This window comes from Cynocephalus volans, chromosome 8, assembly GCF_027409185.1.
Source record: "Cynocephalus volans isolate mCynVol1 chromosome 8, mCynVol1.pri, whole genome shotgun sequence".
Taxonomy (NCBI): Eukaryota; Metazoa; Chordata; class Mammalia; order Dermoptera; family Cynocephalidae; genus Cynocephalus; species Cynocephalus volans.
In genome coordinates, this window is record NC_084467.1 from 58,047,536 (window position 1) to 58,066,373 (window position 18,838).

General features: G+C 42.5%; 1 protein-coding gene across 6 annotated transcripts in view; it reads right to left on the reverse strand.

The window, feature by feature from the left end:
• The window catches only part of GNG12 (G protein subunit gamma 12), a 119,329-nt gene that overhangs the window by 39,070 nt on the left and 61,421 nt on the right, over positions 1-18,838 (reverse strand). The gene's annotated exons all lie outside the window — the stretch shown is intronic.

Genomic DNA, 18,838 nt, shown 5'->3' on the forward strand with positions numbered 1-18,838 from the left:
AACAGGGCTCTCCAAGAGTACTACCTACTGCTGGCTAACAGGTGGACACTTCATTAAGGTCCCTGAAAACAGGAGCATCTGTCTATATCCCTGCACTTGGTAAAAACTCAGCACCAATAAATACTGATTGAATCTGTAGAAAGTATGAATACATGAATCGATGAATAAATGACTTTGAAGTTACATGAGTAGCAAACAAACTGACCTAAAGAATTTAATGAAAGCCAAAAGTACTACAACAGAAGTGAAGATATGCAGGGATAAAGATCTCAGTGCATTACCTGACCTCTCTCTTTTATTTGGGGAGGTGGTTTGATTGGGGAATGGCACAGTTAAGATGCTATAAAGTGGTTAAATTAACATACTCAGCAGGTACACAGACTTTCTAAAGCTGAATACCAACTGGGATAATTAAAGGCCAGAGCCTTCTCCTTTTTTTAATTGACTTCCCTATAAACTACCTGCTGACAAAGGCATAATTAAGTTGATTCCTGTAAGAATACATAAGGAAACTTTTCTCCTCTATTCTTAATTTTTAAATAAGTCCCCACCCCCCCCAAGCTCAATGAGCACTTAAATTCACCAGAACTAAAAGGAAAGTTACAAAATACTTTTTTTTTTTTTTTTTTTTAAATTAAGCCTGCATTACCCCTTCTTCTCAGTAACCAATTCATCAGAGGCGTGGAAGTGGCTTGTGCTGGGGAAGGCATCCGGAGAGAGGCAGCTGCCTGGGGAGGAGGTGGCCACACCAGCTCCTCACTGAGGGATGAGAAGTGCCCAGGAGCCTCCCCCATTACTATCCGTCTGTGTGGCCTAAAATAAAATCTGCCATTTTTAAAATACTGTTCTAAAAATAGGGAGTTTGGCTTTACTGCGCCAGTTGGTGTTTTGATTTTTAAATTATGTGCAAAAAAATCATGCTTAAAACCCTGTTAGCATCAGTAAGTAATTCAGGGAGTCTGCAATTTTATTTTGATTCCAAGGTTCTAGAACAAATGTTTATTCTCTCAGAGTCTGAGGAAAGGTGAAAGGAGTTAAAGGGAAGGTGGCTGATATGATTAGAAGGTTTAATTCCAGTTTGAAAGCAAAAGGCAGCTAGACATCCCCAAAGCTAGCAACACATTTTAAAAGTATTTTTTTTTTGGCGGGGGGAGATGGTGGTGGTGCTATAATTCACTCCAAGCAAATAAAAGAAAAACTGGTGAGTTTCAACTTAGTTACTCCTATCTTTCCTGATGTCATTTCTGAATCCAACCTTCAGAATATAGTTCTGCATATAATTCCTAACAGGCCACTTTAAAAGCATAAAGAATCTTTTGAGTCTTGGGTGACTCAAGACTTGGTATTTGGAATAAGAGTTTTAAAGTCTCCCTCATTAGCCATCAATCATAACCAGAATGTATTTCCAGAAAGGTGTGCTATTACAGCATCTTTTTTTTTTTTTTTTTTCTTTTCTTTTTCGTGACCGGCACTCAGCCAGTGAGTGCAGTGGCCAGTCCCATATAGGATCCGAACCCGCGGCGGGAGCGTCGCTGCGCTCCCAGCGCCGCACTCTCCCGAGTGCGCCACGGGCTCGGCCCCTATTACAGCATCTTAAGTAATGAAGATTAATTTCACATAAAATTGGGCTATTTTTAAAAGGCTTTCACATAATGAAAGTGGGCCGGGTGGGTAGTGTTATAAAAAGCAAATATTAATACTATCTGCTTCTGGACAAAAAGACTGAAGTACCTTAAATGTTTTATCTTACATGTGAACTTTAGCAACACAATTTTCAGCTAATCTCTAGAATACAAAGATTTGGATTTGTGTGTGTGTGTGTGTGTGTGTGTGTGTGTGTGGTGTGTGTGTGTGTGTGTGTGTGTGTATAGCATCATGTGTGAACAATGAAAGTCACCATCTCTCCCCCTCTCCCCGGAACAAACACCCACAAACCAATGGGGATGCTCTGAAGGTTAAATTGGATATTTCAATTGTCCAGGAATGTACGCTATGCAAACAATGTCAGCTCCCTGTGCCAAGACAGAGATATTGTGGGTCTTGAGGCTGCTGGCCATGAGGAGGATGGTGGAGCATAGTTCTATTCACAGGGCAAAGTGGGAACCCGCAGAGAGTGGCTGAAATGTTTCATTATCCTAATCTGCAAAGGACAAATAATTACAGAACTTGCTATATCAGAACAAGAGACTGTTAGTCTGCAGAAAGGGAAAGAGGGAGAGGCTAGGGATAGAGAACTTCCTTGGTGGGGGCGGGTGGGGGGAGCAGGCTGAGATGGAGAAAACCTGCAAAGTAGACTACAATTCACTTTTTAAAGGACTCTTCTGCTTGCAAAATGTTTCTTTCAAAGCAGGGAAGTCCCAGGCATTTAAGAATTTTGTTTAAGATCAATAAAGAAATCCCCGGCTTTCCAGAGGCTGGTGGCAGAGAAAACTAAAGTGTTAGGAGGCAGGCTGCCAATTAAAGATCAATGAGATCTTTGATTGGTAAAATTCAGAGTGGCCCCACAACCATACCATAGTCTACTGGGAAGATGCAATTTGCTTTATAAAATTCTCTTGCACGCATTTTTTTTTTCTTTCAGAGAAACACAGGGATGTGGGACCTTCAACAGAAGAAGCCAGAAAGGCAGAAGAAGCAGAACTCTAGGATGGGGAGTGGGCAGCATGAAGAGAGGGTGGGGGAAGAACTGCAGCATCTCTCCTTGCCATGGCAGCTGTTTTATTTGCACCCTTGGAGAGTTCCTGAAATAATTAACATGAGCTGCCGTTCTTGTTTTTCCAGTGGTGATTTCATCTAGTCCTTATAGAAACTCAGAATTAAATGTCATGGTTTTGTTCTTTGGAAAGCAACACTCTCCCCCAAACAAGGGAGTTCTGCATACTGCTGAGAGCACGGAAGATCAGAAAAGTCTGTGGAGTCTAATCATTAACACACCACTTTTGAAGGCTGAGCTGCCCCTTTCTTCGCCGACGATCACATTTCCTTCTATTTGATCCTGCCCGTCCTGGTTTACTTTCTGTTTCTCCCACTCATTTCCACGCATTCTTCCATAACACATGCGAAGTCCAGAACAGCCTCTCCCTTTCTGGCAACCAACTCAACATTTCCCTCACAAACCCTCCTTTTTCAAAGTAAATTCATCCCTGACTTATTTTTCCAAGGCTTACCCCTCTTCCCACTTCCCTGGGGGAAAAAAGCTCCACCCCTTCCTGAACAATGCAGGAGAATGAAGCAGAAGTAAGATCTGCAAGCAACTGTAAAGACAAAGGTGTCTGAGAATAATAGTCTGGTAATTAAGTTTTGGAGGTGGACAGATCTGGGTTTGTGTCCTGTTTTTGTCACTTAATAGTGGTGAGGCTTTGGACAGGTCACTTAACCTCCCTAAGCCTCAGTTTTCTCATCTGCAAAATGAAACTTTTAATTAGGGTGAAATTATTATCTTAGGATAATATTATCAGGAGCTTTTAATAATGTAAAAACCCTTCTGGAGCTGTAAGGGGAAATACATGAGACAAAGCATATAGAGTGCTTCCAGTGCCTGGAACAGAGTAAGCATTCAATAAACGTTCCCTGCTACTTACGATTATGTAAATCCTTTGGATAGGAATATCATCTTCTTCCCTACTGCATACACAGTAATAAAGATTCAGTGCTTCTAAAAGCTAAATAGTAGTATCATTAAGGAAGGGGCCGGGTGCAATTATTTGTGGATGGCTGCCCTGGGAAGCCCTTCTCAGAGGCAGTGTGCACAACCAGAGCAAAGGGCTTATTTTAGGAGGCTCTAATCAGGACAGACTGGTTGATCTGGATGCCTTACCTGGCAGAGCAGCCTCAGCCACATCCCCCTCTGCACGGGCTGGGCTGTCAGCATTCCCAGTGGCATGCACCACAGCCCCAGACTCAGGAATTCTATTGCCAACTTGTCCCCCCTCCTGATTTCCCTTCTTCCCTTTTGGTGGCCTAGAGGCTTGCGTGAAATGAAAAGCAACAGCTCTGCCTTACAAGTAAGGCAAGGACTCTTCCTCTCTGGTACTGAGTCACTGGTTAGGGCCTGTCTCATTTGCAGACTCTCCCAGCAAATCACACAAAAACACAAAGTCAGGCTCCAAATCTCGGGCACTCTCAGAAAGGCTCTGATTCACCAGGGCGTGCTTCCAAGCTGGAACTGGGGATGGGGAGGTACCCACCACCCAGCCTGCCAAGAGTCTATCTTCTTAAAAAAAAAAAAAAAAAAAAAGAAGAAGAAGAAGAAGAAAGAAAAAGGCCCAAACCTTTCCTAATAAGGTAATGCCACATGCCATTTGTGGTTTTGAATTGCTGGGCTCGCTGGGATCATATGACATTCACCACAGCCACCACTTCACGCTTCATGCTTGTGTGAGGTGCTTCAGGAAGAATGAGAAAGAGCCTTTGGTGTGCCTCTGGGGACTGCAAGTGAATAGGGAACATGCTCTGTTGGTGGAGCTCCACATTTTCTTGATTAACCACACTTGCTTCTTACCCTCCTTCTGCCTGCAGGACTCTTGCTCTGTGGGCTCTCCCACTGTGAAAGCTCTCAGGTTGCTTTGTATGCAGGTTTTCTCTCTCCAGCTAGGTCCACACTTCTTGAGGGCAGAAATGCTCCTTTATTTCTCCTGTTTCACCCTGCTATGCTTATCACCGTGTAATCCACCCAGCAGTTATTCGATAAATGCTTGATGACAGACTAGAGTTGAGAATTTTACAGATCAGTAGGTAACCGTTTCATATCATTAGCCCCCAACTTATAAATCGGCAGGGTTTCAGAAGTTGGTTTCAAAGAAGTACTTGCGGAGCATATTTTCCCATAGAAACAGTGTTATAACTGGGGCTTAGGTTTCCAGGCCCACTCATTGCTCAGATAATCCTACACATATCTATATACCCTCTTATTGAACTCTATCACTTGTCTCAGACTCACATCAAGCTGGCAGAATAAATTTTATCTTTATTTTTGGTGAAAATGGAAGTCAGCTTTTATTCCAGAATAAACTTCAGTTCTTTCAGTTTACTTTAATGATTCATTTTAGTTATAGTAACACACTGACTGGCACAGATTCCCCCCTTTATTGGTCATATTTCATATTTTATGACACTATATGTAGCATCAGGTAATAATCTACACATTAGGTACTTAAAAAATAACATTAACAGGTAAGAAATTATTTGTGCTCTAAGATTAGAACAAAGGGTTATCATGTGAATAATCCTGAAGAACCAAACCCAAACGACAAGTAAATAAACAGGAACCTCTCCCAAAGCTAACATGATAAACACATGTACTAAACGAAATGTACCTCCTCCCATCTTTTGGAGTTCACGGCTGTCTTTCTAAACTAAGTCAGCTTTTAACGCTGCAAAACGGAGATGTCAGGTTAATGACTATGAAGTGTGATAAGCACCAGTACCTTATATCACCTCTGTCTTTAAGCAAGGGTTATTACTGAGACACAAAGTGTGGTCTCTTCCCCACCCCATCATAGCTCATTGTAACCCAGCATGGCTCATCCTTGATTGGGCTGACTCTTTAATGAGAAGTTCTGGATATTCTTATTAGCAGCCCTTTTCTTAGATCAGCTCTTACAGAAAATTGAACATATATTCTTTCACTCTCCTACCAGTGGAAGAAATATAATTAAATCAATGTAGCAATAAATTATCCCATATTCATCTTTCCTTGGTGTTTCAGGACATTGCTCTACTTCCAGGTCTGACCAGTGACAAGAGGGCAGCTCTCTAGAGGTAGCAAATATAGGAGACTGCTCTGAGTGTACCTGGATTCCAACTGACACTTTGAAAGTATAATTGTTTACTTTGTGTCAAAAAATGCCAAGTGTGCAGGGGCTTAGGGTTAATAGGTTTTACGCAGTCAGATACAGTTAGTTGAGCTATTATTCTAATTAAGAATGGCAGATGTGTGGCATGTAGGCTGTCTCTTCTCTCCCCTGCACTCACAGCAGACAGCACTAATGGATCACAGACATGCGTTGATACCTCTTTTCAACACCTGTCTCCAATCAACTGTAGGTGGCACATAAGCTGAAAACAATTAGCTATTCCTGCTCTAATTGATTTCATACACTTTAATTTCTTACCTTTATGCAACTGACAGTTGACTAAGGTATCATTATTTCAGCAACATTCTCTATTCTTCTCAGCTAATCCCTCCACTAATCTGAGCTACAAATATGAGCTACTATCCATTGCCAGACACCGTTAGACACTAAGTGACAACTTATGTTCCTGTGTCCTTACAAAAATCCCACGGCTGGGAAAGGTAGCTTGAATCTGATCTGTATTACAGCTTCCAGCAACTTTACTAGATGACGACGAGGCTGCACTAGTGGCCTCCCTTTGGCCTCCTACGGCACCATCATTGCATTTACTTCTTTGTACTACAACAGTCTGTTCATGCAACTATCTTCCCTACTCAGCTCCATGAAGGCAAGACCCATGTCTTACCTTGGATGTCTAGAACCTGCAACACTGCTGAGCACAAGTGGATATTTGATATGTTAAAAGGATGTTTTTGTTTTGTTTTTTTTTAAAAAGCTCCTGTTTTCAAGTACTCTGAGTTTCAACTCATGCCCTACAAGGAAGGGGTTGTCCATGACAACCATACCACTGGAGGTTACTTACATCATAAAGCAAGGTGTGCCAAGGCAGGGCTGCCCCCAGTGACTTGCACAAGGCTGCTCTTGGTGTGAGCTTCACAGTGCCATGGTCACTCATGGCTGTTTCTGCCTTCAGGCTTCGCTGTTTTGTTTTGCGTTTTTGTTTTTTTTTTTGCCTTTCTCTGCTGCATGTACATATTGGCCCGTGCTCTATGTCCCTATCACTTGGCAAAGTGCATGGTCAGTGGTGAATTATGATTCTCTGAAGGGGTCTATGGTAAACAGAGTGCTGGCCTGAGACGGGAACAGGGAGTTACTTCCAGAACTGCCCTGCTCCCTGGGTAGTTTCTGTCTGGGTTGCGTCTATGTTTGTTAATGGGGAGGGCAGGTGGTGAGCAGTAAGTGTCACAGCGGGTAAGCATGAGGCTGCTGTACACAGGGCAGGTGCTGTCACTCCAGTGCGTCCCCGTCCCTCTTTGGCCATCTTGCCCTCTTCCTCTAGTCCACTCTGTGCAGCCCCTTTGACTGTCACATACAACTTGCTGTTGCTGCCTGTGCCTTCAGTTGTGACCTAACTTTGCTCACAGCATCTCCTTTCTTCCATTTCTCCTCACCACCAACTCCGCACAAATTCTCAGGAGGATCAAGTATAGCCTCTGATCCTGATGACCTCTTCCTGCCTCCCACACACCAAGCTCCACTCTTACCTGAACGTATCACTCCTGTCCCCACCACAAACTCCTGCCTACTGCTGTGGTCTCCAGCTCAGGGAGTGGCCTTGCTGCCGTCTGGGCAGCTGCCCAAGCCAGACGCCCTGGAGTCATCCTGGACTCCTTGCTCTCCACCACACCCCTCTGCAATCTTCAAGTCCTGCTTACTCTAGGGATGAGCATGTATCCCAGTTCTGACCAATGAGACACGAGGGAAGTCAGCTGGGGGATTTCAAAAGGCCTCTTTATTCTTAAAGAGAGATCCACAAGACAGTTTCTTCTCTGCCTTGGCGCTGGTGTGAGAGTATGGGATGCCTGCAACCTTTCTGCACCTAGGGGGAGAGCTAGCTGGGGCTCTGAGGATGGAAGCACAGATGGGAAGAACTTGGTGTGGTTGTTTAGCTGCTGAACTAGGGAACGAGAGACAGACTACATGTGAATTTCTTTTTATATGAGATGATTAGCCCCCTTTTGGTTTAGACATTTTGAGTTGGGTTTTCTATTACTTGTAGCTCAAATAGCTACAGACTCTTGGGCATTTTTGCTTCCTATTTTGAAAGGTACTTAGGCACAAATACCGTTTTTTCTTTTAGACTGTTGAGCTTTTTGAGGGCAGGTTTTGGATTTGATATATCCTGTTATCTCCCAAAGGCAGGTGGCTTATCCTACTCCTGCATTTGAATGAAGAATCACCACTACCTCTGGCCTCACACTGTAAGGTCCCAATACCCTTAAGATGGGTGGGCCTCTTCAAGGGGCTTAATCTGTTTCTTTCTTTCTTTCTTTTTTTTTTTTTAACGTCTAACATAAGAAGAAACATGAACAAAATATAAAAGCTCTATGGTCTACTCTAGGAGGCAAAACCTGTCTCATCCATCCTTACATACCTCATTGTGCTCTGTGCAAAGTGGATACTAGAAGTGTTTGCTAAATGAATAATTTAATTTGCCTCTGATGAGTCAAGAGCACTTTTCTATAAGACTTTTATAATGTCCTAGGGTCATAATGATGAACAGTAATTATCAACAAATTGTGCTAAATATATCCTGGTCTGAGGACATCACTAGTGGTAGGTTTTTGTTTGTTTATATGAGAGCCTTGACACCACCAAGATGCTAAAGCTTTATGGTAGAACAGGCAGAGCTGGGCATTGTACAGTGAAGCAAAAACTAAAGTTTGAGCAGCAGAGCTGCCCACTGGATATGCACTAAATGCCCACCTTGTTTGTGCCAGGCCTCAGGGCTACAACCAAGATAAGACAGTCCCACTGTCCTCAAGGGGCTTAGAGTCTTTGGAGATGGGAAGAAGAAAGACAGACAACTTCAAAACAGTGTGGTAACGTTGTAGCAGGTAGCAGGTAGGGTGGGGGAGCAATAGGGACTCCCAGAGGAACATTTCCACTACATCTGAACACAAGGGGTAAGTTCATCAAAGAGGGACAAAGAAAGAAATAAGGAGAGTAGCAAGATAAGTCTGTAGTTTATAAAAAGCCCATTCTGGGTACATTATGGGGTGGGAGAGACAAGGTTGAAGTCAGGGAGACCAGTTGGGGGCCTGCTATAGGAATTCACTACAGAGTAACAGGGGTATCACAGGCTAGAAACAGGGTGATAAATGATGTCAGGAGTGGGTCACCAAAAGCCTGTGGCAATATGGCTATTGCTCAAAGGTACGGCTCTGGATACCAGCCTCCCATCTTCCAGGTTCAGGATGGGTTTGAGTTGGAGGAAACATGGCCGAGTGCAGTGGTTTTAAAATTTCTTTCTGGTTATAAAACACTTTGTTGAAATGAAGTATGGACACTTGGTATTTTCAAAGAAGCAGAGTAGCTCTTGCTGAACCTGGTGTGAGAGAAAGTGTGTGTATGTGTGACGTGAAGCCCTGCCCCTCTTTCACCTCATCCCACAGTTATGTGAGCACAGGGATGGTTCTGGTCCCAGTACCCCACTGACTATTCTGTGACCCAGCTCAATGGCCACGCCTTTTTAACTCTCAGTCTTTTTCACACGTCACAAGGGGCTGGGCCTCACAATCTCTAAAATCAATCACTTGGACTGCAGGGGTCATCTGCATTCCAAAGTTTATGATTCTCTGGACCAGAGCTTCTCAACCAGTGTGCCTTGTTGAGGGTCAGGTGTGCCTCAGCCCCAGGTGGCCAGGCAGGGCCTGGGCAGCCCAGAGCCTGCAGCTGCGCATCTTCCTCCAAACTACAGGGCCACTGTTCTAGGTGCGCCATTCTGAGAAGATAGGTAGGAAGAAAAATGTCCACATGAGCCCAGGAGCTCCTTTGGCCTACCATCCCCATCTCCTTCCATCACTCAAGTGTCCACTAGCTCTCTAACGACAAGGCAAACATCAGGCTGTTTCCCAAGGTTTACAGGGAAGGTGAGGAAGGACAACGGGAGCCTTTCCACTGGGCTCTCACCCTCATGCCCTCCTGCCTTCTTGGGGCCCCTGCTCTACAGACTGACTACAACAGTTCCAAGCTCTCTATCTCCTCTGATATGCATAATTTTGGTTACAGTGGAAAAAAATCTTGTACTTGGAGAAAAATTCAGAAGGAAAAGTATTCTTTCCTTGAGAAGGCTGAACCAGGAGTTCCCAGAGATGGTGGGGAGTGTTGAGGAGTTCTGAGGAACACTGAGATGGCTCAGCTCACTTAAAAATGCAGCACTGGACAGGGAGGTACAAAAACAAGTCTCAGTGCTCAGAATCACAGGTGTGAGGAGGAGATTTTTGTCTAGATTCATTTGGGTTTCCTATTGCAGTGACACCTTAAAAAAAAAAAAACAACAAGAAGCAACCAAATATCTGGAACTGATTATTACACCTGGAGAATGATGAATGTGACTGGGCCCTGCTTTCCTTTCTCAGACCTCATTGGCATGGTCACCAAATATGGTGGCCAGCTCGCTAAAGTGGGCAGCAGACCCCCTATGCTCTTCATGCCCCATGGCTATGGCCTGGTGTCAAGACTGCAGAGCGGGCCACACGGGCTGAGTGGGTGCCATATGCATACTGGAGCGTATGCTGATGGTGTATCACCAAGTCCTGGCTTTTAGAGTCTGCAGAGACAAAGCTGGCCACAGCTATAACAGAACAAATGCACCCAGGAAATGTGCTTGCCAGAAAAACATGAAGCAAATAAAATTAGCTGAGAGGCCCCCTGTGGAAGTGTTTCTTGAAAATGTTTGCTGTGATGAGAGCCTTTTTCTGACTGAAATGGAAGAGTATCTTATTACTAGCAAAAAGTTAGGAGTAAAATCCAGCACACGGAATAGCATCGGTATCCCATAATACTAATGGAGGCCAGTGGAGGTTTGGTTTTGGGTGGGAGAAGTGTTAAGGTCTGTGTAGTACCTACTTACGGAGCCTTTGTGTTGGCTAATTACAGTCTGAGAACTATTCAGCTCAGTAAACATTCATCAAGTACCTACTACACACAAAGTACTGTGGGAGGCAGTATTGCACAGGGGTTAACAAAAAGACCTTTGGAATCAGGTGGGCCAGGGTTTGTGTACTGATTCTTCCATTCATTCTTTGTGTGACCTTGACAAAGCCATATAGCCTCTCCATGCTTCAGTTTCGTCATATGTAAAACTAAGGTAGTAACAGTACCTACTTTATAGAGTATTGTAAGTGACATTTAAAGCTCTTTTAGAATAATGCCTGACCTCCCGTAAGTAGCTCATACCTACTGGTTATTATTACTTTCTGTTACCTCAACTTCCTCCCTCATCTATAAAATGGACATTATAACTATACCCACCCCGTAGGTTTGCTGTGAGGATTAAATGGAATGATGCATGTGTGGTGTTTAGCATAACAGCTTGCACACAGTAAGTGTGCAATAAATACTAGTCATTGTTATTCTTGGAAGAGTGTCCTCAAATTATTTTGAAAATAAGATACTCAGATCTGAATGATGGTCCATGCAACGAAGAAATCCATTCTTTGAACAATTTCAGCAAGGAACATTTTGTGACAAAGTCCACTCTCACCTCCCCTCCACACTGAATCCCAGTTAGGTACAAAACCCTTTGCTTTCTGCTGCTTAAGCGCCACAGTGACACTCCAAAGAGTTCCAATGCCCCTCCAGATATCCTAGGCTGCCCTTTAACCTGGTTCCAATACACCATCCACTCAGCCATTTAAGGGGCTATTAAAAAATCTGGTTTCTGAAACATGGAACAAGGTACAAAGCATGCAAAGCTCTGGCACTTGGCCTGGCAGGGAACAGAAAAGCGGCATTTTACAGTATCAAATACCAGAAGTAGTCCCCATAGCCACTAACTTTGTGGAGCTCTTCTTCACTCATGGCAAAATACCAAGCATATTACATGCATTAAACTGCTGAAAGAAGGGCCCTGTGGAGTTAGTTCCAGTGTGTACGAGGTCCTAGCTGGCGCAAGCAGAGCTGTGGGGCCCTAACCCACACTTGGCTTCAAAGTCCATGTGTGCAAATCCTTGGCAACTCCCTGCCTCCCCAAGGCAATTGGCCAACTCATCCAAAGGCAACCAGTTTCTAATTGTAAGATCACTTCTACTATACTCTTGGTAAGGCAACCAGTTCAATGCCTTTTTATTTTTTCTTTTTTGCTTTCTTTGATATTTGACCACCCACGACACCTAGTGGCCAATCAAGCACTAATATGGTTCTCTTCAAAAGGCTTACAGGTGGGTCCCTTATCTAAGGCACACAGAGTGTTCACAGGGTGTTCACAACCAGGAGGGACCTGATGGATCACATTTGAGGTGAGGAAACTGAGGCCTAGAAAAATGAAGCAACTTGCCTTAAAGTCAAAGATAATGTGGAACCATGTAGAAAACCTGGACCCTAGAGATAGAGCACATGTTCCAATTCAGACTCTGCCTAGATTCTGCCCTCAGCAAGAGACTGCCTTCAATCATTCAATAGACACTGACTGAGCACCTGCTATGGCATCCACTGTGCCAGATGGTGGGGACGTGACAGTAAGCAAGGAAGACAAGTCTTTATCCACAGTCAAATGGGAGGGGAAGATAATTAACAGAGAATTGACAATAACAACACTAGCTACTATGTATTAAGTACTTACTGTGCACCTGGATAGGTACTGTGCCAAGAACTTGACATATACTTACTTAATCCTCAAATGGGGCCATGATTATCATCCTTGCTTTAAAAATGAGTGGGAGAACATTTAAGCTATAGGTAACACAGTTAGGGCTCTTAAACCTTTCTAGGTTTAAGTTTCTGAAAATGAGGTTATTGGACTAGATACAAAAAGGCTTCTAAGGCCCCTTTCTAATACAGTTTCTCTTCACTTCTATGATTTTCTACGTAGAGCTGGGACAAGAAAACAGGTCTCCTGGCCAAACATTCAGTGTTCTCTCTCCATATGCTGTTCTGGTCAACGTTTATTAATAATACCTGGTAGTTATCCCTTACTAGGTGCCATGCCTTGAATTTGTATCACCTTGTGCAATCTTCAGTGACAACCCAAGAGATGTCTTTAAAATGGAAATAATAACTGAGTAAAAAATCATGCTCTAAAATGGTTAAAAAAAAATTCTCAAGGTAAATGGCTAGGCTTTTGCAACCGAACTCAGTTGCAAGATTCTTAACCACTGTTCTGCCTGTTTGATTTAGTTACATTGTGCGTTCAACCACTTAAGTATTGTTGTCCATAGGCTCTCACGAAGGGAATGGATAACAGGCCCCGGCAGAGTTCTTGTCCAGGGAAACGGGGAGCATACTGATCAACAGCACTGCTTTGAGGTAATGCTGGGTCTCCAGAAATATCTATAGAGCTTGCAAGACCAAGTGACAGGCAGACTTAGCCCCTTGAATAAGGCACATTCCAGCAGTTCAACTGAGTACATCAGAGATCAGCAAACTCTACAACATGGTATTGCCATCACTCTTATTCCATCTTCCCTGAGAATGTCTGTGCAGCAACTGCTTTCCGTGGCGGGGACCCTCAGGCAAACTCCCACAGTGATTCTGTAAATAGGACATTGAGTTCCATCAGGGCTTTGCTCCAGGACCATAGAAAACACCTCCTGCTACTTGCAGCCAGACCACTTCCTCCCATGCCTGGGAAAGCAGACCTGACGGAACCTGGGGCTTAAAAGGTCTTATAAGACTCTCGCCTCTCTGGCCAGGGTCTCTAGAATGATACTCTGGCAGGCCATGGTAAGAACATAATATGCTAGATAAGCTGGAATGTCCAGCCTACAATGCTCTGCTAGTATCCTCAGAAAGGCAGGTCCAGAGATCAATGTTTTCTTTTTGGTTAAGCCTTGTTACGAACCTTGCCCCAATCCAAGTCTGTCCATAGTAGGAACTGCTACCTTCACATAGTTCCTAGCACAGGATCATAATCACTGATTTGTTTATCTGCCTATCCCTGTGGACTGTGACCATCTATCTCTACAAGATGGACTGAGGTGGCTTACTCATCTTTATGTACTCAGTACATAGCACAGTGTCTGGATCCCAGAAATGCTGACTCCCAAAACTGGAAAGTAAAGTAAAAAATTCCAAGGCTGGAAGAGGCTTAAGAGGTCATCTCATTTAAACTGCTGCCCAATATAGGATTTTCCTCAAAATGTCATTGAAAGAAAAACAAGAGAACAGTTAAAAAGCATGTGTGTATTATATATGCGTGTACATATACACACTCATACTTGCATGCATGCATATATATGGCAGCCTTCTACTAGAATGAGGTACATATTGGTAGAGACACAAAGATCCATTTAAACTTTTCTTTGAGAGTTGTTAGCCGTTTATCTTTTTAAAAAAGTTCTCATCCTTCTAATTTTTCAAGAAACACATGTCATTTAGAGAAAAATTTGTAAAACAGATTCAAGTGGATAGCAGATAACAATTTTTATGTTGCTTATTTCCTTTTAAAGTAGCTGAAATCACACTCCGCTATACAATTTTATATTTTGCTCCTTTTCAGAAAAAGTATTTCCCTATGTGATTATAAACTCTTTGTAAGCATGACGTTTTAAAACTTTTATTTTGACATAATTTCAGACTTAGAGAATAGTTGCAAGGATAGTATAAAGAATTCTTAAAAATATATAAATAAATAATAACAAAGAAAGAAAAAATAGTACAAAGAATTCTGATACTCTGTTACCCAGATTTGAATTTTTCAAACGTCAACATTTTTCTATAGTTATTTTAAAATCCACCCCTCCCCGACAGCAGAGAGAGAAAGAGATATAGACAAGACTTTTTTTACCTCTAAATATTTCAGTGTGTAGTTTGTACAAATAGGAATTTCTCACATATAACCACACTACAATATTCAAATCAGGACAATAGTATTGATACACTACTATTATCTAATTTACAACCTTATTTGTCTCAATAGTGTCCCTTAGAGCAAAAGAAAATCCAACATTATATACTAAGTTCAATTGTCATGTCTTTTTAGTCTTCTTTAATCTGGGACACTTCCTGAGTCTTTTTTTTGGATTTCATGATATTGATATTTATAAGAGTAAAGCCTGGTTATTTTGTAGAATGTGCCTCAATTTGAGTTTGTCAGACGTTTCTTCCTGACTAGATGAAGGTTATACACTTTTGACAGGGATACCACAGAAGCAAACATGCATCACTTTTAATGGTTGTAATGAGATTCTGTTTCATAAAGCCATTTCCTTATTGTGGAATCTTAGGTTGTTTTATAATTTTTCTATATTCCAAAATGAACCTCCTTCCCTATAAACTATCTATCGATCTACTAGCTTTTCTCCTTTACTTTCTATATTAATAATTTCCTTTGGAGTTAAAAGAATATTTTATGGCTGTTGATACTGTATTAATGACTTTTGTCTAGAAAGCTGTCAATGTGCAGTCCAACGGATGAGTGTCTACTCCACCTCAGCCTAGCTAGCCTTGCATGCTGACATGCTAGAAAACATATTTTAACTTGGAAAGCCAAAAAATAGTATTGCATTGCTGTTTTAGTGGTTTTCGTCTGATAGTATGTTACAAAGGGCGTTGTTCCTCTCATGACCCTGAATACATTTGTTTGTTAGTTGTCTAGTTTCTTCACTCATTCACTTAGTAAATATTCATTGAGTGTCTACTCTGGGCCAGTATTCTAGGTGGGAGATCAAGATCTCAAGTAAAGAAATAGACAAGATAACATGGATTGTGCTAAGGAAGATGAAATATATAGGTTGGTGCAATTGTGAGTAACGACCTGGACGTAGTGCTCCAGGTAGACTAGAAAGAGCCAGTGTGGCTGTGGCTGGTGAGCACGAGGAGGGGTTCAGGGTAGGGAGGGTTTCTGCTGCCTCTCTGGTTCCATCTTATAGGACTTACCACGAAATTCCACCAAAATGTCTGTAAAACGCTGCCCTTACTAAAAATACAAACCCCTATTCTGACCTATTACAAGTATCCATTTCCAAAACTTGCCCTTCTCCTTCCTGTCTATCCTAGTCAGCAGAGTCTAAACTTTAGCATGTTGCAATTTGTGAATGATAAAGAAAGCTTGAAAATGCTTTCAAATTAGAGGGAACTCACATACCATTCCGATGTTGCTCAGCCTTGCAATTACTTGACATCAAGGGACCATTAATGAATCAGGCTGTCTCAGCATTAGATTAATGGCCACTTTCAACAGTGCAAGGGGGACAGGTGCCCAAGAAGACAAAAAGGTACTAGCGGCTGTGTGTGTGTGTGGCGGGGGGGGGGGGGTATGTGTGTATTCTCCTCCAAATAACAGGAGTGGTGTCTGCAGCCATAGGCACGGAAGACGGGTGCTCCCAAAAATAAAGAACCAGTCTGCTTTGGCTCAGTCTGGCCCAGCAGAAATCCCAGATCCTCAGGTCCCGTCATCACCTCTGGACCTTGTCAGAGTAAGTCAAGAGGCAAGAAAAGAGAGGAGACTCCAGGAACTAGTCCTGATAGAAATGCGACAATACTTCAAAAAGTTCCTAAAAAACAGAATTGAAGGATAATATGAATCTTTCCACAAACTTTTGAAGTACCCTCATATATCCTCCCTCCCCCAAATAAAGCCTGTTTGGTGCTTAGGGAAATTGGTTTCCATATACTTGGGCAAAAAACGAATAGATAATACTGTCAATTTTTTTTTCATATATAAAAACTGCATAAGATAAAAAGTTAAAGTAGACAAAATATATAAGAATATTATCAATAATAATTAGAAGCCTCTGTCAAATATTGAAAATATAATTCACAATAACCTACAAGATGTATGCACACTCTTTTCCTTTCACATCCTTCTTTTACAGAAAAATAACACCTAGGAAGCAATTAGTCTGATGTATGAGTAACAAGTAGCTTATTAACAATACCATGCCTTCAAATACTGAAGTGCACCTCAGTGTTTCTGAGAATAAAGAAAAAAAATTAAAATCATTACTAATATAAACACTAAGATTGTATCCTCCACTTGGAGGATGAAGATCCAGAACAATGAAGATGATAAACACATTCATCCAGGGACACAAAATACCACTTGGTGAACAAAAGATAGGAGATGAGATTTTTATTATGAAGCCTCTATTTATAGAGGACACAGTAGAAGTTAAATAACTGGGTCAGATCTGATCATTAAAAGCAGCTGAATAATTAACAAAGGATCAATACAGGTGTCAGGATATGATCGCATTTTAAAAGAAGATAAAATACATGGGAAGGTTTTTATAGTTCAACCATTATCTTTCTGAATCTGATTTGCATGTTCCTTTTCAAAATATACAGTGTAAGAAGTAGCAGTGAAATAACTATTAACTAGTTAACCTAACTGTGACTAAAGCTACTTCCTGGAAGTTGTTAATAGCAACTATGAGTGAACTGATGCAAATAATTTAAACCAGCAGGACTAAATCAAAAGATTTTAATGTGAGCACTGTAGCTGAAGTTTGTAATTTAGTATCTATTAATAGATAACCAGTTTGTGGTTGAAAATTCCTGTTTTTTGGTTGGTGTTATGTCCCAGCCACAGCATAAAGGAGTGAAAGGATGCTCAAGACTAGTAATAATTTGCCATAACTAGCACTGGTAGTGGAGGCTTGGCAAAACATTCTACCATAGTTTTAATAGTTGTATGCCTTAAACCTTGTGGCATTTTAACCATTCCATTCCTTATGGAATAGTCAACCCTAAATTTACAATAATTGTCTCAAAGCAAAAAACAGAAATAAAAAACCTCATAGGCCAAGCCCCTTTCACTGTCTGGACCCATCGCAAGCTGACAATCTTTACAGATTATCAACCAGAACAATGAGGATGCCTCGAATGACTCATTTTAAACAATTCTCTAGTCCTCCTCCAGGGGGCGAAGTTGGCCAGCATTTCATTGAAAAAGGAACTTATTTTCAAACTGATTTTTGCATAGTGCGAGAGAGATATTCACCTACAGAGGGACCTTTCTCTCTTCCCGTTTCTTCTCAATACTTTTCACTCTGGGTAGCAAAGCACTCCAGCCCTTTTGTGCAGTTGGAGGTAGGCATGTGAGCAGAGCTGAGAGTGAGTGGGGACGCTTTCTCAGCACAGTCCTGTAGGCTGGCCAGCCCATTCTCCTAAAACTTGAGATCAGCTATGATTTTGCCAGAGCTGATACAATTTGAAGGATTTTCTTTTTTTTTTTTTTTAAGGAGAATTTTCCACTGGGTCTATTTCAGCAGGCTGATGTCTCCCATAGGGCTCCCTTCTACCCAGTCTCCTCTGCAGGGCCTCCCTCTGAGAAACCACAAAGCCTCCAAAGGTCTGAGAAGGCCTGCCCTGCCTTCCTGCAGGAATGGTGGGACCTTTCTACGCCAACCCATGGAAGGTGTCTGGTGGCCAGGAAGGAGCCCAGACGGTTCCTCCCTTCCTCCTCACTTAACGGGTTAGAAGTTCCTCCCCTATCCCTCACTTAAAGGGTTAGAAGCTGGCAGGTCTAGCTGCAGAAGGGGCACACACAGGGGCAAAGCCTGCTCCTTCCTGAGAGAGACTGCAGTGTGAGTGTCAGTGTCTTGGTGACCCCACAACAGGGCAGAGGGAAAGGCCTGGAGGGTGTATCCTTTGCCCAGTGACAGATCCAGTTTTGGGGGTACTGAGCCTTATACAATTTGGGGGGTCCTGTTTAGAAACAGAATAATTAGGAATACCATATGATACCCATATAGGGCATTGGAAGGGGTTGTTGCCAGTGAAAGACCCTGAAACTTAGGCTTCATAACCATTATTAGTTCCTGGGTGGGCCTGGCCAGTTGAGGAGCATGTTGGCAATGGGCTCCTACAAGCCTTATCTACAAAACAGCAATGATGTTTTCTCTCAGGCCATGTGGCTCAGCCTCTGTTGCAGGGAGTGGACTGAGGAGCTTGGGAAGGAAAAGTGCAAAGTGGACAGAAGCCTGGAGTCTACCTCTTTACCCAGCCCCAAGAACATGGCAGATGCTCATTAAATACTCGCTGACGAACCAGCTGAAGTGGCCCTGCTGCTGTACCACTCACTCGTTCCTCCCCTTAAG